Source organism: Pinus tabuliformis, chromosome 5_1 (assembly GCF_031772625.1).
Source record: "Pinus tabuliformis cultivar Carrire ecotype Pingquan chromosome 5_1, CPIR1, whole genome shotgun sequence".
Taxonomy (NCBI): domain Eukaryota; kingdom Viridiplantae; phylum Streptophyta; class Pinopsida; order Pinales; family Pinaceae; genus Pinus; species Pinus tabuliformis.
The window spans coordinates 41,950,197-41,977,717 of record NC_142305.1 but is presented as its reverse complement, the minus strand read 5'-3'; the positions used below and the strand labels follow the sequence as shown (position 1 = coordinate 41,977,717).

The following is a 27,521-nucleotide window of genomic DNA, read 5'->3' as shown; positions in this document are numbered from 1 at the left end:
GTGCAATTACAAGTGTCATTAGTGGAATGTGAAAAGTCATCATGTTATGTAATGAGTTACTTGTAAATAAGTTGAAGAGTCATGAGGGAAGTCAAAGAGTCATAAAGGGGAATGTCAAGGGTCACCCAACCCTTTGTTATAAATAGAACCTCATAACTCATAGAACAAGCTTTTTGGGAGCCAAACTTTTGAATAGGCTTAGGCTTAGAAAAGGCTTGGGAGTATTGTGATGAGCCTTGGCTTCTCCACAATGTAAAGCGATTATACCTCTTTGGAGGAGCAGATCTTCTTGACTGTAATGTTCCACTATTGGGGCTAGTGGTTGTCGATGTTGTATGTATGGATGGAACTTTCACTTATAATAATAATATCAGAGACAAGACGCTTTCATGCATATTTTGTTATTATAGTTGGACTATTCTGGCTGCTTTAACAATGTATGTTGTTTAACTTACACATTTTCTTATGAACTACTTTGTATGAAATTGTACGAATCTTATTGAATGTGTGTTGTTGGATTAACCCGTCACTTTAATTTCTGGACTATTCCACATTTTAGCTCGTGATGTCATTCTGCTCGTGTGTTCCTTTCAAGTTGTGTACTATTACAGGCTTCTAAGGGTCACACACTTTCTCTCATCCAAAGTTATATTACTTCTACACGTTACCGTGGTCAAGGAATTACACTACCACCCACTGTTGGGACTCCTACTCCAAATGGTTTGAGGCCTAGTTGGGACTTCTTATTATAGAGATCCCTTGAACGTTGGCAGGTCCAATACCATCAATAGGCTACATGACACTTAGGGAACAAAGGACCAATCCAGGTGATAAGAATCTAAGATGGGGTTGCTTTTCTCACATTTTAAGCCCCAACTACATGCACAACAAGGAAAGGGTATCGTTATAGGGCTCCAATTGCACACATGGCACTACTTCCATGTGGTTATAGCCCAAATTCTTTAGTTCAGAGAATGCGGTCCCAAGATCTGAGCCACAATCTTAGGGAAACCTCCAGACCACTACCTAGAACTGTCCGAGAATTTCCAGAATCATTATTGGCACAAGGAAAAAGTAAATCATACAAATATTAAACAATAAATAGACCCATAGATGCCTAATCCATATCAGGCATTTTGTTAGAGTCGGTCTTGTAGCCCTCCATCAGCGATCAAAGCTCTTTGCATTTGCATAAGTAGGTGTCTCATCAGTGTCAATTTTTGCATTCCATTAGGCATGCCATAACCCTGATGGAGGAGCTGGTGTCTTTGTCCCCCTCTTGGCATTGCTGGATCAAGTCATTTCAGTCCTTAGTCACTTTCAAGCTTGTCTTGTCTTGGCTTGAGGTCAAATTCCTAGGTCTAGGGTTTTGGTCAAGTTTGTTTACAAGGTCATGTCTCTGAAGGTCAATAAGTGCTCAGCAAGCCAGAGGGATGATTTTAAAGGTGTTTCTTCGCAAATTTCTATCTTGTATAGTTAATTTTCACCTTGGATTTAAAAACCCTGTTTTTTAAAGCCAAGGTCATTTTTTCAAATTTTTGTAAAAAGTGATGAAATTTCAAAAAGCTTCCAAGGACAGCATGTAACCCTGTCTCCCTTGCCAAGATCCCTCAGATGATATCCCTGCAAAAAGTATCGAGCAAAAGCATTAAATGAGTCAATTTCAGGACAAAGGAAACCAAAATGGTCAATTTTATAAAGTGTCAAAGAAAAACATTATAAAGTGGGTTTGGGCATGAAATTATTTCAAATCAAAGTTATAAAAGCCCAATCTCCCTCCATTTACCCTCATTGTGCATCTAACTCACTTGCAAGAGAGATTGGGCGAGGGTTTGAGCGAATTTGTGAGCTTGACAGGCGCGCGACCCGTCAGAGGCGCGCGACCCGTCAAGCGCGTTCCAGCAGTGTAAATTGCTAACGGGCGCGACCCGTCAGTGGCGCGCGACCCGTTGGGTGAGGCGCGCGACCCGTCAGTGGCGCGCGACCCGTTGGGTGAGGCGCGCGACCCGTCAGCACCCTCCTTACCAAATCACCTGCAAATTCATCCAAGGAGCCAACAAAATTGCTAAATTGCCTAAGGTAGGCCCTCCAACACACAAATTTCTGCTTGTTATGGTTAAAGACATCATGAATACATGTTTTAAATATCTCATTGTGCAAGAGAAAAAGCTCTATATGGCCGTGGTTTAAAATTGTAAAATATGCCTAGGGTTTTATGCTGTTTTAAGGTTTTTCCCTTGTAAATCATTTTTCCCATTTTCCATTTCATTTTCCTTGTCTTCCTATATAAATATCCCTTTTAAATTTGTAAAGAAAAACTAAACCCTACCCCTCTTCCCTAAAAAATGAAAAATCAAGCCCTAACCCTACCTCTCATTATACCCATGTAAACAATGTATATAATGATGCATATGCAATGATTTTTGCAATGTTTTTTCCCTTAAATCCCTGTTTTATATATTTATTCCCATTTTCCCTTTAAAAGTGTCCCTCCCCTAACATTCCCCTCGTGCTCCTTGTCCCCTTGAAACAACATATAAATCAGCATTTTACAGGACAAAAACAGCAGTACATTTTGGCCACTCTGCTCCTTAAACAATGTCAGAAACCGAAACCTATGAGCAGAGTGATGACCAGGCATCAGCTTCAGAGATTGAGGTACAGAGGAGGCCTCATAAGGGTGGAAAGGGTGGACATCATAGGCGAGAGGAGCCCACCTCTTTGGCAGATTTACAGGCTTGTCCTATGGCAGTTTCATGTTTCCAGTATATGTCTTGTTATGAGTTTTGCGAGAGGATCTCTCGGATTCAGCATCATAGAGAGTTAGCTCGCCTATTTGTTTTACATTTGCATGATGGACATGTCAACCTTGCCGGGGTGGACTTTACATTGACACCCGAGACGATTGCACAGGCCACAGGGATACCTAATGTCGGAGAGTTATGGAATAAGCACAAGGTGCTGGACAGTGTTCATTTTGAGCCTTTCGTTAGACCAGCACTCATGAGACACTTGACAGGAGTGTTTCCCTTCAGATTTCTTAGGAGTGAGTATGCTCCCATGATGAGGCTCATCATGCTCTATTTTACCTGTGAGGGTAGATTTTCACAGGTATATTCATACCATATTCGCCTCTTGATGCACTTCACACGGGTGCGGATGATGAACATCCCTGTTTTCTTCTATCAGAACATTGAGAGGATGGTGTCCACGATGCAAAGGAAGAGCCCGGCACAGCAGTATAGGAGCCTTTACCATTATGGTTTGATTCAGCTTGTGGTATTACATCAGTTGGCTCAGCAGGGCATCTCATGGGAGGAGTTCATCTCTCGTGAGCCTTTCACAGCACCATCACCGCCACATCCTGAGGTTATTCACGAGGAGGGAGGACCATCACAGCAGTATGACATCCCCGTCACTAGACATGTCAGCTCCTCACCTTTGGTTACTTATCAGAGAGGCCAGAGGTCCTTATTTGCAGCGGCTCGGCGAGTACTTTCTCCACAGCATGTGGAAGGGGTCTCGCCTTCTTCATCGGCTCAGCGAGTGTTATCTCCACATTAGGTGGAAGGGGCCTTGCTTTCTTCAGCAGCACAGGTACCAGGGAGGGGCAAACAACCCAAGATTGATGAGGGACCATCAGGTGTTCCGGATATAGAACTTATTGATCTTGATGTCAGTTCTCCTAGCCGAGAGTCAAAGGAGATCATTCAACACCTTAGAGCTGAAAATGATACATTGCAGAGGATATTAGAGGGGGCACAATGGAAAATCTCATACCTGGAGCAGCGCAACAAGCAGTTGGAGGATGAGCAAGCTCTTGATGAGTTGTGGAGGATTCTTGGAGACCGCATCTTGAATAGAAGAAGACCCGGTGATCTATTGCCCGCTGAGCGAGAGTCCATGCTTATCCGGCTCAATGCTCACTTGGAGAGGCTGTTGGCTAAGGCCAACCAAGATAAGAAATTGTTGAGAAACATGAAGAACCATTATTGGGCGAGAATGCACATGTGCAAGGCAAAGATGAAGATGTTCCAAAGGCGATTGGCCAAGGCACAAAAAAGGAGAAAGAGGCCCGATCCCCTCCATATCTTGGCCAAGGCTTCACTGAAGGACCAAGGCACTAAATAGCCTAGCCACAGCACAAATCCCAAGAAATTTTGAGCATTTTGGGTAAATTTTGGTTTTTTCAGGCAATTACAGGTTTTCTCCATTAACGGGTCTCACCCCCCCGCGCGACCCTTCATCCTGGCAACTCCATTTTGCAAAAACTCAGCATTTCCAGATTTTTCATGAGAAGTTACATATGCTCATCCATGGACAAGAGATTTTATGAAGATTTGGGCCTCCAGAAAGTCAAAAAACAAGCAAAAAATGACTTTCTGCCACATTTTTGAGACACAGAAAGCAGTCTTGGGAGATTGCAATTTTGGAGGGGCAAATGACCACCAAATTCAGAAATTCTAGTTGGGTTGGAAAGTAGACTCACAGACCTTTCCAACAAGCCTACTCTTGCTCAATTTTGCCACCTGGAAGTGCCCCAAAAGTGGTCCCAAAGGCGCGTGACCCGTTAGGCAGAGGCGCGCGACCCGTCAAGCAAATTTCTCCAAATTTCAGTGTACAGCTCAGAAAAACGCAGTTTGACCCTGTTTGACTTTTTGGGGTGGATTATTATCCTCTTTGACGTAATTAATGTACTTTTATGACACTTTTACACTTATGTACCTCTTCTAGAAGATTCATTCATGGAAAAGGTGAAAATTAAATGAATGAATTGGTTTCCTAGCTTATAGAGGTAAGTTGTTTTGACTGCCTAGTTTGTAGTGCTTAGTTTAGAAGTGGTTGAAACAGCTCCTAGGATAGTGAGCTCGACCCATGGAGGTAGGGAAAGAGGTTAGATGATCTATATTATGTACTTTCTTGCTCATTTTCATGGTTGGACTCTTGAGGGAGAAGCTATCATTGTATTATTCACTGTATCTCTGCAATTTTTGGCTAAGGAAGACCAGGGTTTTGCAGTCCTTTTTGGGATTCTTGTGGTTACATGTATTGATGGTGTGTTTCTCTATGTACTTGTAAGTGTGTTATGTGAATCATTTCCTTTCTTTTCGTTCTGCACATTAAGCAAACGAAGTGTTAAAGTAAGAATTCATGGCTGTCATGCTCTGCTTTTAAGTTTGTTTAATTTCAATGTTTTCTACTGTTTAAGGAGAATTCAAAGTTAATGTTTGCTCTCCTTAGCTCCTCACCTGTCATTCCTGACCATCCACCTCAATCAAAGGCATCAATACTGTCTCCTACCTCGCCCCAAAGAACCCCCTGCAGAAACTGTGTCCAATCCCCGCACCCAAAATTGCCATCCCCTCAATTTGCCACCAAAAACCCTAAAAACCCCAAATCAACCCTTTTGATCAGTTTACTAGCCTAAAATCAGTGTTACCCTATTGGTCATCTCATCCATTGAAGATCTCACCGAGATAGACCGGAGAGAGCCCTCTCCTGCCCCGTAGGGCTAGCTACGAGGCTAAGTGGTTTGATGTTGCCTTGAGGTTTACCTTTCTCAGCCTGAGGTGAAATTTCAAGCGCTAACACATTTCATCAAACACATGGAAAATGCAAGAGTTACAAGTCATGAATGCATATCTCATCATAAGAGTATGAGATTCATCTATGAATCACCAAGAAGGCCCTATACCCTCTCCACATAGCTGCAAAAACACTTATTAGTCCATACATTCGTCAATCAATCAATAGCTAAAAAATTCATGACAAGAGCCATAGACAATACACATCATATAACTAACATATAACTATAAAAAAGTAGCATAGGAACCATTGTAGAGAATCCATAACATAACCATCATAATCAGCACATATACTCATATATCACCATAGGAAAATGTCTCATATTAACATATGAAAATGCGAACCAAGGAAGGAACTTCCACATACCACCTGACCATAGATTGGGCTGAAACAAATCTCTCTTTTAGCCAATCACCCTCGTCTCATATTCCAAGAATGAAAGTGGGATCTCATGGAATAACCAAAACAAAATCAAACTAGGGAATCTAGAGGCAAAACCACCTCAACCCTCAACCACAGTGATTCCACCTCCACGGTCAAACATCTCTAACATTGACCAGATCAATCTCTACCCAAGTTGTCCATGACTTTAGGAACTAGTAAGTCAACCCACATCCTTCTAGGGCTCCAGAGTATTTGTCCAAACTGACTCCAAGGACTAGTAACTCAACCCACTAAGGGCTCCAAAGTGTTTGTCTCAAACTAGGCTCCAGGACTTGTAACTCTACCCAAGTTGTTCTAGGGCTTCCAAAGTGTTTTTTCCAATACACAACCATAAGGTATTATGAGCACCAATCAGAAAAAAATCAAGTGGAAAAACCCACAACAGCATGGCTATCCAAGAAATGGAAAGGAAAGGCTAAAACCACTGTCAATCTAGGAAAATCTCCAGGCTAATGATATCACATATCTAGAAAATCACATGCATATGCCATGCATCCATAAATCGGCAAGGAAATCAGACATGCAACATATTAGCTACAAAGCAACCCAACTGTAATTGTTGATCCACCTATTCCCTTGTGCTTTCCTTGTTTCCTTTTCCTTCTTTATGCAAATCTAATGTATACCAAAGTGCTCCAAGAATTCTCCAAGAATACTGTAAGTGTTCAAGAGTATGAGAGAATGAGAGAATATAAGAGAGCTCCACCCAAAAACTATCAAAAGGTTGTGAACTGATCCTCAGAATCCTTTTTATCATTGAGGTCTTTATTTTCTTCATCTTCCTTAAATTTCCCTTTCATGCAAATCTGTGAGTCTTCATATTCCTTTCTCCTATTTTCCTTTATTTTCATAATTAAATGCAACTTATTGCCACTTTTCCTTTTCAAATTCCTTTGCTAATTTCCATAGCCACAAATTAATCACTAGTGATACCCATCACTATGTTTCATCCAACATTTATCTTGGAATACATGTCCCATGACCTTGGTTATATTTTATTTACATGGAAAATCAACCAGGGGATGTTACAAACCCATCCCCATTGGGGGAACACCATCCTTGGTTTTCAATGAAAGTTATAAACCAACAAAACACATGCTTCCCATGGAGCTTTATAATAAAACTCAATGCAACATTTACATCATATCATACTTCTCAAACCATTACCATCATAACATGAACACCATATCACTTATTGGAGCTTTATAACATAGCTTGATGCAGTATTACAACATACATATGCATATACATATAAGTAACATAACATCAAACACATATTCCAGAATACATTAGCTCAACTAGAGAATAAAGAAGGATACATAGCCTACATCTGATAAGCGATATCTCTTGTAGCTTCATCAATCCCAAAGTGATTCCACTGCACTTTATTCTTCTCGATTTCTCTATTTTAGAGTGATGAGCCTCGGCATTACAACATAAATATTGCAACTCCCAAGGCTACCAACTTTAATTATCAACCCGGGGTTCGTACAAAATTAAGAGGTATTGAAACTATATGTGCAGCATACAATGCATTCTTACTTTTCTGTCATGATGTGATGGAGTGGATGTACTAAAATCAAATCCTAAACTAATTGCAGAAAATGAAATGCTCGAAATGGAAACCTTAACCTATTGCAAGAAAGAAAGTACAAGGAAATAAACATATTCTAATTGCATAAAGTATAGATCATGAACTAAATTCCAACCATTACATTTCAAGGATTTTATATCCATTAATAGAGTTCATTGGATGTGGTAATCAAGAAAATCATCATTGTATTATCCAATTCATAAATTTGTCCATTAAATCAAATCGTTGAAATGTTTTGCATGGCTAAAGAGGCAATTCCTAAGTGGTCTTTAGTCTTCCCTAATCATATATTTAGAGCCTAAGGGTCTTGATTCAACACTAAGGGACAATAACCAATATTCTTGAGTGACTCTGGGCAAGTATATGCATGTTGGAAGGCTACTATAGGGTTTCTTGTAGTACTACTATAGGAAACAACATATTTGCTATAGGGAGTTATAATTCATCGCATGATTGACCAAATAAAATCAAAATTGGATGGGACAATTTTTTTTATTGACTAGGATGTCTTAGGTCTCCATTACAAGTGGAATCACTCAAAAATACCTCTGTTAACCCATGCTAAAAAATGGTAGAAAATTACTAGTTTAACATCTAGAAATTCTAAAACTAGTGAGCTAGTAAATATATCAAATGCCTAACTTAATCATGTGCAAATTCAATGGGGTATTTTTCTTATTGAATAGATTTTTTTTGTGATCTAATGCAAGTGGAATCAACCTGATTGAATCTTGTTAGCATGCTCTAAAAAATAGTAGAAATTTACTGTTATTTGCCACGAAAAACTTCCAGACATCTAGATTTGGGAATAAGCAAACTAATACAAGTAGCTCAATGATTAATATGAATTTTCAAATTTTTTCCAAGGATGAAATTATGCTTGTGATCCTACAAAATAACTTCAACCATTTAACCCAATCCTACAACAAGAAATCATTAACACTAAATGCAGAAATAGAAAAAAAACAAGAACAAGAGATGTATGTGAATAAGAAGTGAAAAGAAGAAAAGTAAATGATGAAAAAGGGCTCCGAGGCTCCTAGGATGGCCAAGCCCAAGGAAAATCAGAGTACTATGGAGGATACCAAGATTTAGAAGCTGAACATGGAACCAATCTTCATTATTTCCAATTACATCCCTACAAGCAATGACAATGGAACTGCAGTGTTCTATCCACAAGAAGACTAATAAAAATCAACCCCTAGAGGAAAATTCGACTTGGTAATTATAATAAATGATTAGGAATCATTCCCCATTAAAGGCGGAAGCTTTCCCCACCAAAATCCCTTGATTAGTGGATCTGGTTCCCAATAATACGAATCCGCATTAAATGGCAAGGAACACATTCATAGATTTTCTCAATCATTGGAGCTCCACAATATGTGCCATAATTCAAAAATATCTTGTTGATTTATTATTTAATATTGATCCTCCTGTAGTAGGGAGCAAGTGTTGTCTAGCAAATCCTCTCTGTGGACATAGACAATCCCTCTAGCCCAATGAGTGGGACTAGCAACCTACGTGACAATCTATTGAAAACTTTCCTAAGTTACAATTAAAATAAGAGATGAAGAAGAGGGCCTACCTTGTTCTGATGCTATCATGTCTTCCTTTGTTGAAGACCTTGAATCACTTGTTTCACAGGCTTGGTCTTGCTTCTTGTTACACAAAAATATCATCACCATGATTATTTGCAGTCAGTATGGGTCTATCATCACTTGTACTGTCCTCCTAAGCAAGTCTTAGACCTCAGCTCTTCAAGTCAAGCTTTGAAAATGGGAGAAAGACATAGAAAATCAATAAAACTCTGGTTCCGCACTTTCTCTCACTGTCACCTGCGGTCCCGCACCTACTGTTTACAAAACCTGCGGACCTGCCCGCTCTGTCCCTAACGGTGTGGGTGCGGACCCCTATGAAAGTCAAAAGGTGCAAGTTTTATCTTAAAAAACTCACTTTGGGTTAATTCTAGAGGTTTCTAGAAGGAATTTTGACGTGGATTGTTCGCTTTGAGGTGGTTCATGCATCCCAAAAGAGAAGCAGCTAATCCCTTGATGAGAGGAGCTATCCCTTTGAAGGAGGGCTTTATCCCTTTGAAGGAGGACCTAGTAACCTCCCTCCATTGCACTATAAATACAGGCATTGGGCTGGTTGCTAGAGAGGTTAGAAGCTGAACATTTTTGAGGGTAAATGCTGGTGAAATCAAGACTTCCTAGTTGAGCTTAAGAGGAGAGATCACATACCTTTTTGGCTTCATTGGGGAGTGAGTGAAACTTGTCAAAGTAGAGTAGACTTCTTGCTGGACCCTGGGAGGAGCTTGTACAGCGTCAAGGCAAAGGTTGTAAAGTTCTTCTTCTTTTGAATTAATACAATCAAACTCATTTTTCTCAACAAGTATCTTATGTTATTTGTTTCATGGACTCCTTGACTTTCATGTTAAATATGTTTTATGATTTTGGCTTTCCAGGTGCTATTTAATTTGTTTGCTTTGTTTGTGTTTGCAGATTCGCGACAAAGGAGCTCATTTGGATCGAAGGAGTGAGGGCATCCACAAACTTGCGTTGGACCTAAGGTAGGCCCTAAAACCACTTGTTTGCCATTGTTTATAAAAGCATATTTAGAGAAAGATAGTGTCTGGTTGGTTTGCTTGTCATTAGGTCTTCTTTAGATTCTAGGAAGGTCTATCTTGTCCTTAAGATCGACTTATTCCATGTGACAAAATGGCGACCATACCGGGGACTTGATTGTTTTCCTTGTTTTTACTTTGACCTGAGAAACTGTGTTATTGTTTCTATTTTTGGCTTGTTATGTGTAAAATTGGGTAGAGTTTGTAGATCCAAGGTTATTTTTTATTTTTCATAGCTTTGGGAGAGGACCACACCCTAGCATTTTGACATAGTGCGTACCTACCCACAGCTTGGCGTTTAGCACAGAGCGGGACCGCACCTGTGTCAACTGTGGGCCTACGGACCCTGTCAAAATTTTGAAAAACCTAAGATTTCCTCTGTTAGTCAGCTTAGTTTTTGTTTAGAAATTGTTATCCACTGCCCAGACCTGCATATAACTTGTCAGAAGCTTTCCTTAGGTTGATTTCGTTAGTGTTAGGGTTTTAGGTGAAATTCCTAGGAGTTTTGCTTGTTGGGTTTGTTTTTCATTTTGGTTGTGTAGTGGCTCTGAGCTTAGAAGCTGTAGGGACTTCAAATCACCTTAGTGTCTACCAGCCTTCTTATGAGTCTGACCATTTATGAAATCTCCCCTTGTTGAGGAATCCGCTTTGAGTTTTCTCTTTACAAAACTTCGAAAAGCTTGTGTTTGAAAGTTTGGATTTTCATTTTCAAAAAGAAAACAAAATTGGTTGTTCTTGACTGATTTGTGATTCTGCATAAATTAGTCCTTAGCTTACATCTAGCTAAGTAAAACATCCTTAAAAAAGACATCTAGTAGGCTTTGACTTCAAATAGGTTTTTATAATTTATAGATCTCAAAGTTAGTCATTTTCATTAGTTTTGAGTGTTTTATAAAAAATATAAAAATCTCTTTTGAAAAAAGTTTGTTTTTTGTAGTGATTGAGTGCTTTGAAACGAAAAAGGGAAATTTTTGTGAAATAACTAGTTGTCTCGTTTTGAGTGCATTGGAAAAAGCAAAAGCTCTTCTTTTAATTTGTTTGATTGAGAAAGATTTGTGTTTACAAAGTATTTGCATTTTCAAACTCTTTCTTAGTTTAGAAGTTCATCGAAGAGAAAAAGATTGTTTAAATCATCTCAGGTGCATTTTTAGTGATTTTGAGTCGAGTCTTCATACCACGGGTTTCATCTCTGCACCTTTTGACTTAAACAAAAACCAATAAAAAATAACGCTTAAAGTAAAATTCATCTAGTAACATTTTTATTTTTAGGGCTCTGATACACCAACTTAGCTTAGGCTAGTGTCTTGGAGTAGGAGAGTAATTAACTCTCCAAGACAGTAAAAACAAACAAGTAGCTGTATGTTGTGGTAGGGAAGAAATCCAATTGTTGCATTTATGCTCTAGGAAAGCTCCTCTTAAAGGAGAAGCATGAGATCGTGTTCGAACCAGTGTGGGAATCAATCCTTCCTCATTGGGAACGATGCCAGATATTCACGTATTTAAAACGGTAAACCTTGGATTAACCATTGTTGAGGAGCCTGGGGTCACTTGTTGGTAAACCTTGGATTATGTCAAGGAGCCTTCAAGGGGATTGAGCTTGCTACTCTTCCCTTGCGTGCGTATCGGATCGTAGACTGTTCCCCCAGGTATATTTGTCTCAGTTGGTAACCTTAGTGGCCATATTCTTTAGGACTCTTCCTGAGGTGACAATGGTGGGAAGATCCCACTGTACCTGGAGCAGACGTCGGCTAGACTCACTTGGATTTTCTGGGGGGTTCTCTTCACTCGAGAGGGTTAAGTGGAGGAACTTGTGCCAGTCTATTCATTAAGCAGGTTGTCGGGGTAACTGTTCCAACCACCATTTCTGTATTGAACTCTGCGACGTTGGATTTCATCACCAACTAGTGTTTTCAGTACGGAAAGTTACTGTTTGTGTGTGTTTGATCTCCTAGATTCTTTAGGTATGTGATTCAAATTTGTTTGGTTCTTTAAAGACTTTAGGTGCTTTTCATTGAGATTTTACTCTGTTTGCGTGTGAAGTAGTTAAAAGTTTTTAACTGTGGCTGAATTACCAAGGTAGTCCCATAGACTTCGGGGCCAATCTCCTGAATTTGTAAACGTGGTTGAGTTACTGAGGAAGTCCCGTAGACTTCGGGGCCAACCTCCTGAGGAAGTACCGAGCCAGCTTGAAGGCTTGAAAGTCCTCGTAACTCCTAGAGACAGTAGAGTTGGGTCACCTGAAGAAGGAGAATCTTCTTTGATAGTACATCCTGATTTTCAACCGTTAGTGGCAGATTATAATCTATAGGTGAGGAACTTGAAATATCCGAGCCTGAAAGTGAATTTGCTACTACTTCGACATCGGGGTTTGTTTCTCCAGCTTCTAGTGGTCCTGGTTCACCTAGGGTAGAAAGAGTAATCACCCAAGATCTTCCTTCTGGACTTATTGCTATTGAAGAACTTGCTCCGGAAGAAGAAGTAGGCATCCCTATCCCTAAAAATCAACCTGTTATTGAGATAAGGGAGCATGAATCAATTTTTTATAGTCCACCTAGGAGCAGTTCTTGGTATCTTTCTTTGACTAATTTCTTAGAAAACTCAGGGTTAAGTTTTTCACCACCTCACGCTCCTTATCACCCAACACCTAGAGGTTATTACACTCCCGTAAATATGTCAGGATAGTCATCCATGTTTACTCAATCGCCTGAATCTTTTTTGTACGGCGGTCCTTCTGTTCCCTCCGGGTATCAGTCACTTTCTGATACTTTTTCGGGAGCATCTCCTCAACCCATCGAGCAATGGTTATTAACTGGAAACAATGGTACTAAGCCATTGAGCGTAGAAGACATTCTCATGATGTCAGGTTCTATTCCCAATCCTCAACCTCAAGGTGGCTAGTTACCACCTGGGGGGCAGCCTCAATTCTCGCCTGGGGGGCAACCTCAAGGTACACAATTTGCATCTGGGGGGCAACCTCAAGGACAGTACATACCTACGGGACAATACGTTCCTCAAGGTCAACCCCAGACTCAATATGTACCCCAAGGTCAACCCCAGTATCAATTTATACCTCAAGGTCAACCCCAGTATCAGTATGTGCCTCAAGGGTATCAACCCCAAGGTCAATACTCGAACCAAGGTTTCCAACCACCCTCCGGTCAAACATATGTTCAAGGAATGGGAAATGTACCTTTCAATTATCAATCCTACCCTCAACCCAGTTATGGTCCTCAGTATTCTCAACCAGTTATGGGTTAGTACCCCAGAATGAATATAGTGTGGGATCCATCGCAAACCCAACAGGTGTTGCAGCCAAATGTACAGTTGTCATCTCAAACTGGACAACCCTTAGTTTCTGGTTCACCCCAGCAACCAGTCCAATCTAACATTCAAACTTCTATACCTTCGATAGTTTCTCAGCCTGGGCCTAGTACACCTCGTACTCCATCTCAAATGACTGCTACAACTACCGCAACATCTGTTCAATCTACCCCACCTACGTCTGGAGTATCGACAGCTCCGGTTTCTACTGTTCCTGTATCTACTCCTCAGACATCTTTACCACCGTTTGGATCTACAATTCAAACTTCGGTTCAGATGCCTATAGGACAACCTGGTTCAAGTACAGTTGTCACAAGTCAACAACAATTTACTTATCAACCATACCAGGGACAGTACCAATTCGGTCCTGCTGTGCAGAAGCCAATCTATCAGTATCAACCGTACCCTGGGTACACTTATCAACAACCTCAACAACCCCAGTATGGTCTAGTTAATCCTGGTTTTCCGGGAGGATACAATATCCCAAACGCAATTCCTATTCCTAGTTATCATGGATATCCTCCTCCTGGGGTTGGTCTCATGACCAGAGTTTTAGGGATCCTAATCGGCAGTTACCGTTTATCGCAACTTTGGACTTGCCTAACTTGTCGTGCCTAACGAACGATCCCATTAATTATCTTCCGTTTTGGCTGCCAATGCCGAATAAGTTGCCCAGTGACATTCCCAAGTTCAAAGGTAAATCAGGAGAGGACCCGTTGAACCATGTGATGACTTACCACCTATGGTGTGCGTCTAACTCCATTTCGGATGATTCAATCCGTCTTAGACTTTTCCAGCGCACTCTAATTGGTCTCGCGTCCAAGTGGTACATTGAGTTACCTCGAGGCACTTTTTATAATTTTAGTCAGTTAGCAACCTCATTTTTAACTCATTTTCAGTTGCCAGTCCGATATGACAATGGCACGGAATTGTTAACTTCGTTAAAGCAATCGACAGCCACTTACATTTCAGATCATATTCATGAGTGGAGACGTCGACGACGTTTAGTGAAGGTATTTATTCCGGATCAGATCTTGGCCGAGTGGTTTGTAAAATCTTTGTTGCAAAAGATCATTGAAGATGTAGCTAAAGCCGAAGTTGTTACTAAGGAGCAAGTGATTGCTCAAGCACAGTACCTTGACTTGGTCTATACTCAATCAGGTACGTTACACAAAAAAATCCTCGATATTCCCAAGCAAAATCAAATCGCTGCAGCTCCTTCAGGATCTCATGCCGCCGATGGTATGATTGGTACGGTTAACACTAAAAGTAAGAAGAAATCTTCGAAGAATTCTTCTCCTATCATAACCTTGCCTGATTCCCCAATAGGAGATTCTTCTGCAGAGATTTCCGCCGATATTCATGTTGTAGATTCATCTACAGCCAAATCAAAATCCGATGGGAAAAATAAAGGAAAGAAGAAGAATAAAACAGACAAAAGTTCAAAGGAGAAACCTGAAAAGGCGGAATCCAATGATGAAAAGCGCAAACCTCGTTATCCTTGTCTCATTTGTGACGATGAACATTTTACAAGAGACTGCCCTCATCGTGCAGAGGTTGCGAAGATTGTCAAGGGTTCCCAAACTCCTGCTGTTTTGAAGGATCCTTTTCCTTCTCAAGACAGTAAGATGATAGGTTCGTCCTCGAGTGCCAATGAAGAACCCATACTGATGATGTCCCGTGTTAGGATTGCGACTCGATCGCAAGATTATGGTAGTAAAAGTCCCGTTGATGGTAAAGAAGCAGAATCTTCTCATTCTAATCCATCAACCTCAGCTCTCGGTTCCGATCCACTACAGATCGAGAAACCTAATCCAGACTTGGTAATCAAACCGCCCTCCAAGGGTATACTTCGAAAGTCAGCTTTCAATCCACATGCGAGAGCGGCTCAGAATTATAACATTGTTGAGGATTTAGCTGTTTCACCCTCAGCAATGTCGGCTTTGGAAGTGTTGCAATCATGTCCAGCACAACGTAAATTACTTCTGTCGGCTATAGGAGCTGTTGACGTTCAGGACTCGAACCTAATAATTTTCGATCTAGAAAATAGTACACCACGTTTGCCTCATCAAATGGCTTTCCAGATTCCAGTGATAGTCAAAAAACAGGCCTATTCATCGGACTGTAATTGATGAGGGAGCCTCAACGTGTATTATGTCGATACAGTGTTGGAGATCGCTTGGTTCTCCTTTGCTAAACTGAATATGTCAAGGAACCTCAGAATCCAATGAAACATCCCGATTCAGAGTTAAATTTGGGAAACATCTCTCGAACTATTCCTATTGACATTTCGGTTAAGCCCGGAATTGTTGAGAACATTCATATAGGTGCCTCGTGTACAGATGATGAAATTCAGCTATATAAGGCCCTATTTCAAGAATTCCGTGACGTGTTTGCCTGGTCCTATGAGGAAATGCTAGGAATTGATCCCGCAATTGTTGTTCATGATATCAAGACTTACCCGAATGCTAAACCCGTCTGGCAACGTTTGCGTCAGATTCACCCACGAAAAGCTGCTGCAATTAAAGCAGAAGTTGAAAAATTATTGAAAGTAGGTTTCATTTATCCAATCCCGTTAACGGATTGGGTATCGAATATTGTTCCGGTTAACAAAAAGCAGGGAACAATAAGAATATGCATTGATTATAGCGACATTAATCGAGCCTGTCCAAAGGACAATTACCCAACTCCCTATATCGATCAAATTATTGATGATTGTGTCGGCAGCGAAATATTCTCCTTTATGGACAGTTTTTCCGGATACAATCAAATCAATATTCTACCTGCCGATCAACCAAAAACGACTTTCATTTGTCCATGGGGGACATTTTCTTATTGCAAATTACCTTTTGGGCTCGAGAATTCCGGAGAAACTTTTCAAAGGGCGATGTCTTATGCGTTTCATGACATCAAGCACATTGTGAAACCCTATCTTGATGACTTGCCTGCTCATTCATTACATCGAGTTGATCACCTCGTCCATTTACGAGCAATCTTTATGAGGTGTAGGCATTATTGGATTCATTTGAACCCACACAAATGTGTCTTCTATATAGAAAGGGGTCGATTGTTGGGGTTTGTAGTTTCGAAAGCCGGCATTCACGTCGATCCCTTGAAGGTCAAAGCTATCATCAAATTGCCTCCTCCTTCGAGTCTTTGCCAACTCCAAAGTTTGCAGAGGAAAGCAAACTTTTTATGACGATTCATTCCTAACTACACCGAGGTTACAAAGGGTTTTACCCGGTTGTTGAAGCAAAATACTCCACTCTATTGGGATGAGATAGCTCAGAAATCTTTTGATGCACTCAAACACGCGTTGACCCATGCACCGTTGTTGCATCCTCCCAGCTACAACCAGGATTACTTCTTGTATCTTGCCGCCTCTCATTCCACCATTGGAATGGTCTTAGTTCAGGAAGATGAATTCGGAACTGAACATGTGATATATTACCTTAGTCAAACTTTAAATCCAACTGAGCTAAAATACTCACATGTGGATAAATTGACATTGGCAGCTGTTCAAGCTGTCCAACGTTTTCGTCACTACATTTTATTACGTAAAACTACGGTAATTTCGAATTGCAACCCTATGATCTACATTTTGACCAAGCAATTGCTAAGGGGCAAGTACTCTAAATGGATCGTTATCCTACAGGAGTTTGACTTGGAATTCAAAAAATCCAAGTCTAAGAAATCTTTAGTTTTTGCAGAGTTAATGTGTGATTTCCCGCGTGATGACACGGAAACTGTGGCGGAGGAGCCCATTGCGGACGAATCCTTGTTTCTAATCAGCACTTCAGATCCGTGGCATGGGGATATCATTGTTTATCTCCAGACCCAATCCTTTCGCCTAGAAATTTCAAGGTCAAAACGTCGAAAAATTCGATTCCAATCCCAACAATTCAGGATTATTGGAGATACTCTTTATCGCCGTGGGGTGGACTCTATTTTTCGACGTTGCTTAACTCACGAGGAAGCTGAAAGGGTTCTAAATGACTGTCACTCTGGAGCGTGTGGCGGTCATATGTCTGGGTATGCCACAACCCAAAAGATATTGCGCGCTGGCTACTTCTGGCCGTCTTTATTTAAAGATTGTATCATGGCAGTCCGAAAATGCCACAACTGCCAAATTTTTGATCAAAAGATGCGCGCTCCACCTACTCCTCTCCACCCTATAATTTTCGTTGGTCCTTTTGCCAAATGGGGTATCGATTTTATTACATGTAACCCTCACTCGGCCGGGGGGCATGCGTATATCATCCTTGCGGTAGATTATTTTACCAAGTGGGCCGAGGCAGATGGAAAGACAGCTGCAATTTTCATGTTCAATCATATAATTGCTCGGTTTGGTGTCCCGCAAGCAATAATCACTGATCATGGGCGTCATTTTCGAAACGTTATGATGACCGAACTTACAGGCCAGCTTGGTTTACGTCACGATAGTTCAACCCCTTATTATCCACAAATGAATGGTCTGGTTGAATCCATCAACAAAGTTTTAGTTATCATGATCCGACGAATCATTGGGATTCATCGGTCGAATTGGCACAACATGCTATTTTCAGCGCTTTGGGCGTACCAAACTTCAGTAAAAACATCAACGGGGTTCACTCCTTTCCAACTAGTCTATGGTTTGGAAGCTGTGTTACCCATTGAATGCGAAATCCCGTCAATGCAAATGGCCATCGAGTTACTTCCAGCCACTTCCGAAGAGGAAAAGCGTTTGTTATACTTGGCTCAATTAGATGAGAATTGACGTGATGCTGCGTTGGTGATCGAGACTCACGCAAAACGCATGAAAGCTTAGTATGATCGAAATGTGACCCCTCGAAATTTTTCGGAAGGAGATCTAGTCTTAGTTTACGATCAAGCTAATGATAAATTAGGCGCTGGAAAATTCGTTCCTATGTGGCATGGTCCCTATGTTGTCAAGCGAAAGCTAGCAAAAGGGGCCTATGAATTGGTAGACTTTGACGGGGACTCTTTGGGTAAACCCAGAAATGGTCTTTACTTGAAGAGGTATTATGCTTAAAGAATGGGTATGGAGATTTTTTAGTTAGGATAGTTTTTCTTTCTAGCTGGTGTGTTTTAGTTTAAACAATGTGCTTAGCTTAGAGAGTGTTTTTTTTTTGTCGTTATTCCTGCTTATCTTGGTTTTACTCTTGATATTTCTGATGTCGATGCCTCTCCAAACATACATTGGTTTCATTGATGGTGCTTGTCGTAATACACAGAACATCTCTTCCGAAGCTTGGGTTATCTATTCGCCCTCTGACGAGTTAGTATCTATGCATGGGGTAAGCCTCGGTCAAACAACAAACAACATTGCCGAGTATAGTGTAGTGATTGAGTTATTATCTGAATCTATTTCATTTGGGATTCGGAGTTTAATAGTGAGGTTAGATTCTGAACTCGTTGTATTACAACTTAATAGAGTGTATGCCATTAGAAATCCAGTGTTATTAAGATTATTTTTGAGAGTGCGTCTCTTGGAACGTGAATTTGATTACATTGAATATCAGCATATTCCAAGATCTTTAAATACATTAGCAGATGCAATTTCTTCTCGAATGTTAAATAGACATTTGCAACAATCATACATGTAAATTTAAAACCATTCCAGAACATGATTTACAAGATAAGCCGGTAATAGTGATATATATATAGGAGTGTGTCAAAAAATACATCGTCCTCGATCATAGGTTGAAAAACACCTTTTGATCGGCAAAAATGATAAGTACAAAAAACAAAAATGTCACATGTGCCCACAATAGGCGATCATCCTATCACTGGTGATGATCTCTATAAGAAACCACTGCACGGGCTACCTTGCAAAGGAACCTCCTAAAAGGTCCCGGGACCCCAATCACATAGCGCTGAAGTCGACGAGGAATGTCATCTATAGTGGTCTCCAGAATATCTCATGTCAAGCGCTCGAGATGACCCTCCAACTCGGCCAAAACCTCTGCTGATTCGTCCTGTGGGGCTGGCGCGGGTGCAACTGGTTGCTTCCTCTCGTAAGGCCGGAGAGCGGCTGGTCACTGTGGACCCACAACTGCATTTCAAATTTTTACTATCAATTTTGAGACGATGGAAAAATAATAAAAAAATTAAAATAGGAAAAATGTTGAAAAGGATTTTACCTGACTCATCCCACTGCTATCCTGGTGGAAGAACCATGTCTAGGTCACCACGAAAATCTATCCTAGCGTAAGGGAAGTCCTGAATAGAAAAGATCTGGTTTTCCAGCCATTCTAAATACTCAGGTTTGAATCGAGCAACCTCTGTCCTCTCGTCCAGGTGATGGGCCATAACTGTGACCCATCGCATCAGTTTGGGCTCTCGACGAAGCCCAGCTCCAACAATAAGGTGCTGCGGGATCAACATAGGAACCCTCTCCAGGCCAAAACTCACAACCAAAGCCCCATAACCAAAGGTCTTTAGTCGTCCGTTCTTGGCCCTGGTCAGTTGGCCTTTCACATTGGCCAACACGGCATCGCACCAATTGAAGATGGTGCCTCGGAAGCAATCAACTGCCATACGCATCTAGGATCCGGTGGCAATATGTAATGCGGTAGCTCTGCAAAGTTTGGTGACAGTAAACGCAATCACCATGAGTTCAGGATGGGATATGGTCTTTATGTCTATCCCTTTGTCTCTATCCTAGCTATTGCAATACTCTAGCCGGAGGCTATCGACAGACTGGCCACCTGCCCTAGCCCCAAACAGAGTCAAGTCTTCGCCTCTCTTAGGAAAACCAGTCAAGAAATATATGTCCGCCAACTCGATTTCAAGTTGGTGGCCGCAAATGAAGAAGCACTGGTCCTGTATGCTCCATCTGTCAACCAACCACTGTAAGAAATCCACCTGAGCCCTCATGCCAGGAATGGCCCAGAATTTGTACAAACCGCACGCCCTCAAAGCATCAAGTGAAGGCCGATGATTCCATGCAGTGGCATCTACGTCCTCATGCTCTCTTTCATGCCAATCTAGCATGATGTACTCTCTGCATCAAGTATAAGGATAAATTAAATTGCTAGAAATTATTTTGATTGGTCCATTTTTGAGAATTTTTGGGTTAAAAACCCTTGCGACGGGGACCGCACCCTCCAGGTTAGACACAGCGCGTGGGATCGCACTTTGTCTACATGGAAGGTGCGGACCCCGAGCTTTTTCCCAATGGAGAAAAAGTCGGGGTCCGCAGGCCAGCAGTGGTAAACCTGCGGGCCCCCGCGCGTGGGTTTTATGCCTAAAAACCCTCCCAAAAATGAAATAAATGACTAAAACAAAAAATGAAACGGTTAAAAATGAAGAGTAGGTTGATGTGGATTACCTGGAGAAGATGGTGTTCGATTCTGACGGTTGGATTTTCCACAATCTTCACGGGAAGTTTTCTAAGCAAAAGCACTATTTTCTCACCCAAACTCATACGGTAAAAATGAATTGACAAAGGCCCTTTTTATAAGTTTTTTGAGTAAATAAATTGCAAATTTATTTATGTTTCACTTTGAAATGGTATTTTTGCGACATTTTTATCTATTTCAAACAGGTATGAGTAATGTTTGTGTTTTTGTGCAGGATAACGGATTATTCAAGCGAAATCTATCATTTTCGATGGAAAAACATTTAGAGTCACCTTTAAGCTCTTTTTTGACTCCTGAAACATGAAAAGATTGTCGAGTGTTTCTTTTAAACTCGTTAAAACAGAATTAAAAGACGGTCCACTTGCAGCTCTTTTCTGACCGTTAAAACATGAAAAGATTGCCAGATTTTTGTCGTTTCAAATTCGATATCGGTTATAAAATGACGTGTCATTGATCGCTTTTTTACTTTTTCGGGTCAAGGGCACTAATGACGAAAAGTACTCCTTGGTCGTAAAAGATCAAGAGGTTCTCTCAAGTATTATTTTATACTTTTTCGGGCTTGGGAGACACAAATTTACGAAAAAGGTCAACCCTGGAGTCTTCTTAAGTTTTTTTAGACTCTCTAAAATTGAAAAACACCGAGTTTCTCCTATACTGGACTCATTAAAATTTCACAGTAAAGGACCTGTTCAATTACAAACAGGAACGAACCACTCCTTCTTAGGGTTCAAATTTAAACTAAGTTGGACTCATCCGAAGGATGAGCTTATAATCAAGCAAATGTTATCCTCCTCAAGCTTGTCAAAAATAAAGAGGTACTTGCCAGAAATGGTGGGGGAAAAGAGAGAAAAATGAGCCTGTTTGTCATACTTTGTAACCACTCTTGAACACGACACTTTCATTCACCTGGGTTGGGAAATCCTTTTCCTAACAGTTGATCAAACCACATTGAAAGTCTTCAACCGGTTTTTGGGTATTAACTTTGGGTCAATTGTCACCAAGCCATCTGTCGTGTCGTTATGTGTTCAAGAGGTCACTGCCAATAAGCCATTCATCTGCAAAATATCTGTCATCCATCTTGACCATCCCTGAGTCAGTCCTTGCAACTAAATTTCTTCAACTTGATCTATGATTTTGTGTTGTGGGCTTGCCTGCGACGGATCGATTTCTATCGACTTCAGCTCATTATCTAGAAATCGTCAGTACCTTGAGATCTGCATGCCTCAATGGCAGGTTTCTCGCCTTTGACGACAGGTTGCATCATTGACCTTCGATCAAAGGATTCCGTGACATGTTCGACATCAACACATTTATTCGCATCTCATGGATTGTACTGGGTGCTTTGAAAGCCATTGACATCACTGGTGGTTTCTCTCACACTTGTTAACAGTTTACATCATTGACTGGTAATCAAGTGGTTTCTACCATGTTTGACATCAACACATTCATTCGCATGGATAGAATCGTACTGTTTCGGGAAGTAGAAATGAAGACCCTGGATTTAGTTTCCACGATCCAGGCTGTGAGGAATTTTGTATTCATTATATAATGGACTATTCATAAACAGATGGCTGCGTCCATACTGTGTCTACATGAGTCTATACTTGTGATGTTTTATAAGATCATTCCTGTTAGACTCCGTCTTATGTCAGTGTGAGATTGATTCTTCTTCAAAACCCTGTTTTGAAGAAGAAATCATTAAATGTGTTGTTTTAGAATATGTAATTTATTCTCCCGCTCTTCAAATGGCAGCAGTTTCCTCAGCTCCTATCTCTGCAAAAGCACAAACAAAAGAAAACAAAACATCATCAGCAATCATGTCCATTTGTTTGATCTGGTCTAGAAGCTGTCTTCAGTTGTCATTTGGTTATACAGCTCTCCATACATTTGGTTGCTCAGATCTGGTTACTTAGCAAAGGAATCGCTGGAATGAAAGGCATACTTTAATCTCTTGACAAGCATATGCCTGCGGCCTTGTTGCTTAACCTCTGCTGCAGACTTCTTGGCACATGGATTTACATTATGTAGGGAATTCCTGAAGCAGTTCTTGATCTGAAGGTTCGGCTTGGTATGCCTGCTACACAATGGATCAGTGTTTATAATGCTCGTCGGCCGATGAAAACAGAGATACCACTATAATGTGGCTGATACAAGACTTACACAGCATGTTGAGAAAAGAAATGAAGATGGCCTTTTTATAAGTAGTGAGCTTCTTGCTCAAATTTGTGGGCTCTTATCATGGATGCGGGAAATGGATTCACTGCACAAGTTTATGAGCTTGATGATAGTCATGATTTCAAGATAAATAAGAAAATGCGATGGCAGAACTGGGGAGGCTTCTTATCTATGAGGCATCAAGGGATTGGTTGCCCATTGTTAGCGGTGAGATCCAAACACCACTAGGAGTTGCACCTGTTGAGTTCATTGATCCAAGAGAGCCTGTGATGATAGTGCCAGTTTTGAGAGCTGGTCTTGTATTGGTGGAGCATGCTGCATCTATTTTGCCTGCAACAAAAACCTATCATGTTGGCTATTATAGAGATGAGAATACACTTCAAACAACCTTATATTTGAACAAACTGCCAGAAATATTTCTAGAGGGTTCCCGTGTGCTTGTAGCTGATCCAATGCTTGCAACTGGTGGGAAAATTGTTGCACAATTAATCTACTGAAGGACAGGGGAATTGATCCCAAAGATATACGAGTGGTTTCGGCTGTGGCTGCTTCCCCTGCACTTCAAAAAATTAAGTGATAAATTTCCTGGGCTTCATGTCTATACTGGAACTATTGATCTTGGTCTGGATGAAAACGGTTTTATTATTCCAGGTCTTGGGGACGCAGGAGACCGCAGTTATGACACTTAAGATACTTTCATTTGGTTTTGATGCTTATTGGCGTGAAGGACAAAACCTTATTCCCAGTTTAACACCATATCTTGCCATCATCTTTTGCGTAATGTGTCTCTATTTCTCCCTCGGTTTACAGTCATTTGGTGGCCTTGTCTATGCAAACAATCCTAAACTGGAAGGGGCAAGTCTCAAAAATGATGACTACATAGTCTTCAACTTTAACGACTATCCTAGTGGTATTGGTAAGTCAATCAAGCTCTCATCACACGCTGCGGTAGCAGCTCATGATAAGGACATCAATTCTGTGGCTGTTATTCCAAATGATAGTCTTATCTGTACTGGTTCTCAGGATCGAATAGCTCGTATATAGAGATTACCAGATTTGGTACCAGTACTAGTGCTAAGAGGCCACAAAAGAGGAGTTTGGTGTGTGAAATTTTCACCGGTAGATTAATGTGTGATGAAAGCATCCGGTGACCAGACAATCAAAATATGGGTATTATCGGATGGCTCTTGCTTGAAGACATTTGAAGGTCATACTGCAAGCGTACTGCGAGCTTCCTTCCTCACTCGTGGGACATCAGCTCCGGGGAAAGATTTGATATTTCAAAAGACTTTGTACGTTCTGGGCTTCAACATTGGGTCTCTTAAAAAGATATGTCATTGATCCAGGCTTTGTGAAGCAACGCCAATACAACCCTGGGACTGGGATGTACTCTCTTGATGTGGTGCAGATTAGTCGGCTAATCAACGAGCAGGCAGAGCCGGAAGGACACGTCCTGGAAAATGTTATAGGCTCTATCCATTATCTGTGTATGAGCATGAATTGCTTGAGGCAACGATTCCTGAAATTCAACGTTCATCGCTTGCTATTGCCGTGCTTCATTTAAAATCATTGGACCTTACAGATGTAGATGTTCTTAACTTTGATTTTCTTGACCAGCCATCACGTAAGGATCATGCGACTTTCCATGTGAGTCCTTGGAGGATGCTTTAAAGCAGCTGTACCTAATTGATGCGATTGATGAGGATGGATTGATAACTAAAATTGGAAGGCAAATGACAGAGCTTCCATTGGAACCTTCACTTGCAAGGGCTCTGATAGCAGCAAATGAGATGGGCTGCTTATCTCAAACTTTGACGGTCGCAGCAATGCTATCATGTGAAAATGTATTCTCCTCGACAAACAGGTGAGATCTATGATGTTTTCCAAAGATGTGAGGCAACAACTCTCGGCCATAATGCATAAAATAACAAATGAATCTCTAGATGTGCGGCCAAAAGAAAATTCACGAGAAAATGGGGGCATTAGTAAAAACTTGAGGAAAGCTTTATGCATTGATTTTGCAAATCGACTTGTACAGCGAATGGAACGCCAGGAACGTGATGTGCACAATTGACCCTCGACATGGGCATTACCTGATAGCCTCTAATTAAATAGTGGATGCTCTGTTTAGTACCTGATTTTCATGATGTTTTCTCTGAGATTGCCAAGTCAAAATACGCCTAAAACAAAACGAAGACACCTGTCATAGCAGCGAAACAGGAACCGATGATCTATTTTTTGACTGCAGTTGCAAAGTGGCATTCAAAGGTCGATTGCCTATTTCTGTCTTTAGTTAGTCTACGCTCCAGGATTAGTTTTCATGGAAGCTGGAATATTGGAAGGCTTTTCTATCTTTAGAGATTCTTTTCTATTTTTGTAGCTTCAAGTGAAACAACGCCCCTGTTTTGGGGTCGATTTGTTTTCCCCTAGCAAAGATTATTTAATGTATTAAAAAATCATTTATAAAGGAGAGAGTGTGAGGGGAGAAATTCTGAGTGCTGGAGGAGAGAGAGCTTACCATGTACAGTTTTTGGCAGAAAGTTTAATGAAAATACAGCTCTGACTTCTGAGATTCCTGTGGTATGACAATTTAGCATAAGTTTTCCTTCTGTTTCATATGTAACCTGTTATGTTTTCATTTCACTTCATGATCATTTCTAATTGAACAAATGAAGTGTTAAGGTAGAATTCATCATTTGTATGCTCTGCCTTTAAGTTTGTTCAATATTTAATGTTTTCTTCTGTTTGACAAGGATTCATCTTCTATGCCCTTGTCAGCTCCTCACCAGTCTTGCCGTTCCATTTAATCTCAATTTGATGTTAAATTTCTTGCCTACCTTGCCTCAGGGGATAATATGTGTTCTTGATTACATTTCTCTGCTCAAACTGTTACTTTGCCCATGCAGCCCAGAAAAACGCCGTCATTTTATTAAAAACCCCTTTTATCAATTTACTAGCCTAAAATCAGTTTCTTTTAAAAAGTCATCTTAGCCCCTTTTGGAAATTTTTTTGCTAAGATAGACCGAAGAGAGCCCTCTCCTGCCCCGTAGGGCTAGCTACGAGGCTAAGTGGTTTGATGTTGCCTTGAGGTTTACCTTTGTCAGCCTGAGGTGAAATTTCAAGCGCTAACATACTGGCGACCATACTGGGGAGAACATTCGACTTGTGGATTGTCTTGTCCCAGTACATGAAATCAAATTGCAGATCTGATGCTGATGGTGGACAGCATTCAGATACATATGCAGGCTGAACCATTCACCTGGCGACTCCAATTCGATCCAGACATTCCAGTGCTTGCTGATCCATTCATGTAATGGAAGGGTATGTGGCAAACCCTGCCCTGTGTGAAGCTGTAGAAGGAATAAGAAAGGAGTTAGAAGATACTGAATTTGATGAAGATGTTTACAGTGCCTGGCTTCATTTGTTGAAATCTTCAAAGTCTTTCAAAACTAAATTTTGTGAGTTAATTGGTGAAAGAATCGAAAAGGAGATTAAATGTTTAGATGAGCAAATCCAGTCATATGATTTCCAAGACCCTAAAAAGTTCTTGGAAATCCTTCCTCCTTCGCAACAAGAAATAACATACTCGCCTACAGATGTTTACATTGACAATGTGCAGCTGGAAATATGCATTGAAGAGTTGGGACAACCAACGGAGTCCGGCTTCCGCGATCCAATGGCAACATATATAGACATGTTTTTCACTTTGATTGATAGATCAGACTGTCTTGTACGTGACCAGGGTCATTACGTGCACGAAGGGCTGCCAGCAATTGCATCTGTGACCTGGTGGAAGCTTCCTCAACCGACATCATTTTCAGGTTTACTTGAGTGGTTAATCTGGCATTTCAGTATTACCTGATCTATTTTTTGTACAATAGATTAGAGTAGCTTTTGTAAATAAATAAGCAGCCATAAGGGCAGCATCTTGTTTTAGTTTGCTTGAAGATTGTTAAGTCGTTTTTCAGTCATTTCAGTCTTGAGATCAAATCAGTTTGAGTTCAGTTTCAGTTGTGTCGATGATGACTCCATTGCCCAATGGGTGGAGGCACTGCCTGCTCTCCCAAAGTTCTGCGGTTCTTGGCACCTCCACGAAGCGGCAGCTACCATCCCAAGTGGAGCCGATGTTAGACTCCGTCTTATGTCAGTGTGAGATTGATTCTTCTTCAAAACCCTGTTTTGAAGAAGAAATCATTAAATGTGTTGTTTTAGAATATGTAATTTATTCTCCCGCTCTTCAAATGGCAGCAGTTTCCTCAGCTCCTATCTCTGCAAAAGCACAAACAAAAGAAAACAAAACATCATCAGCAATCATGTCCATTTGTTTGATCTGGTCTAGAAGCTGTCTTCAGTTGTCATTTGGTTATACAGCTCTCCATACATTTGGTTGCTCAGATCTGGTTACTTAGCAAAG

At 40.8% G+C, this 27,521-nt stretch overlaps 1 pseudogene; it reads left to right on the top strand.

Annotated features, from left to right (window-relative positions):
• Nucleotides 1-23,796, top strand: part of LOC149163380 (uracil phosphoribosyltransferase pseudogene) — a 96,870-nt pseudogene extending 73,074 nt beyond the window's left edge.
• Nucleotides 23,797-27,521: the final 3,725 nt, after the last annotated feature.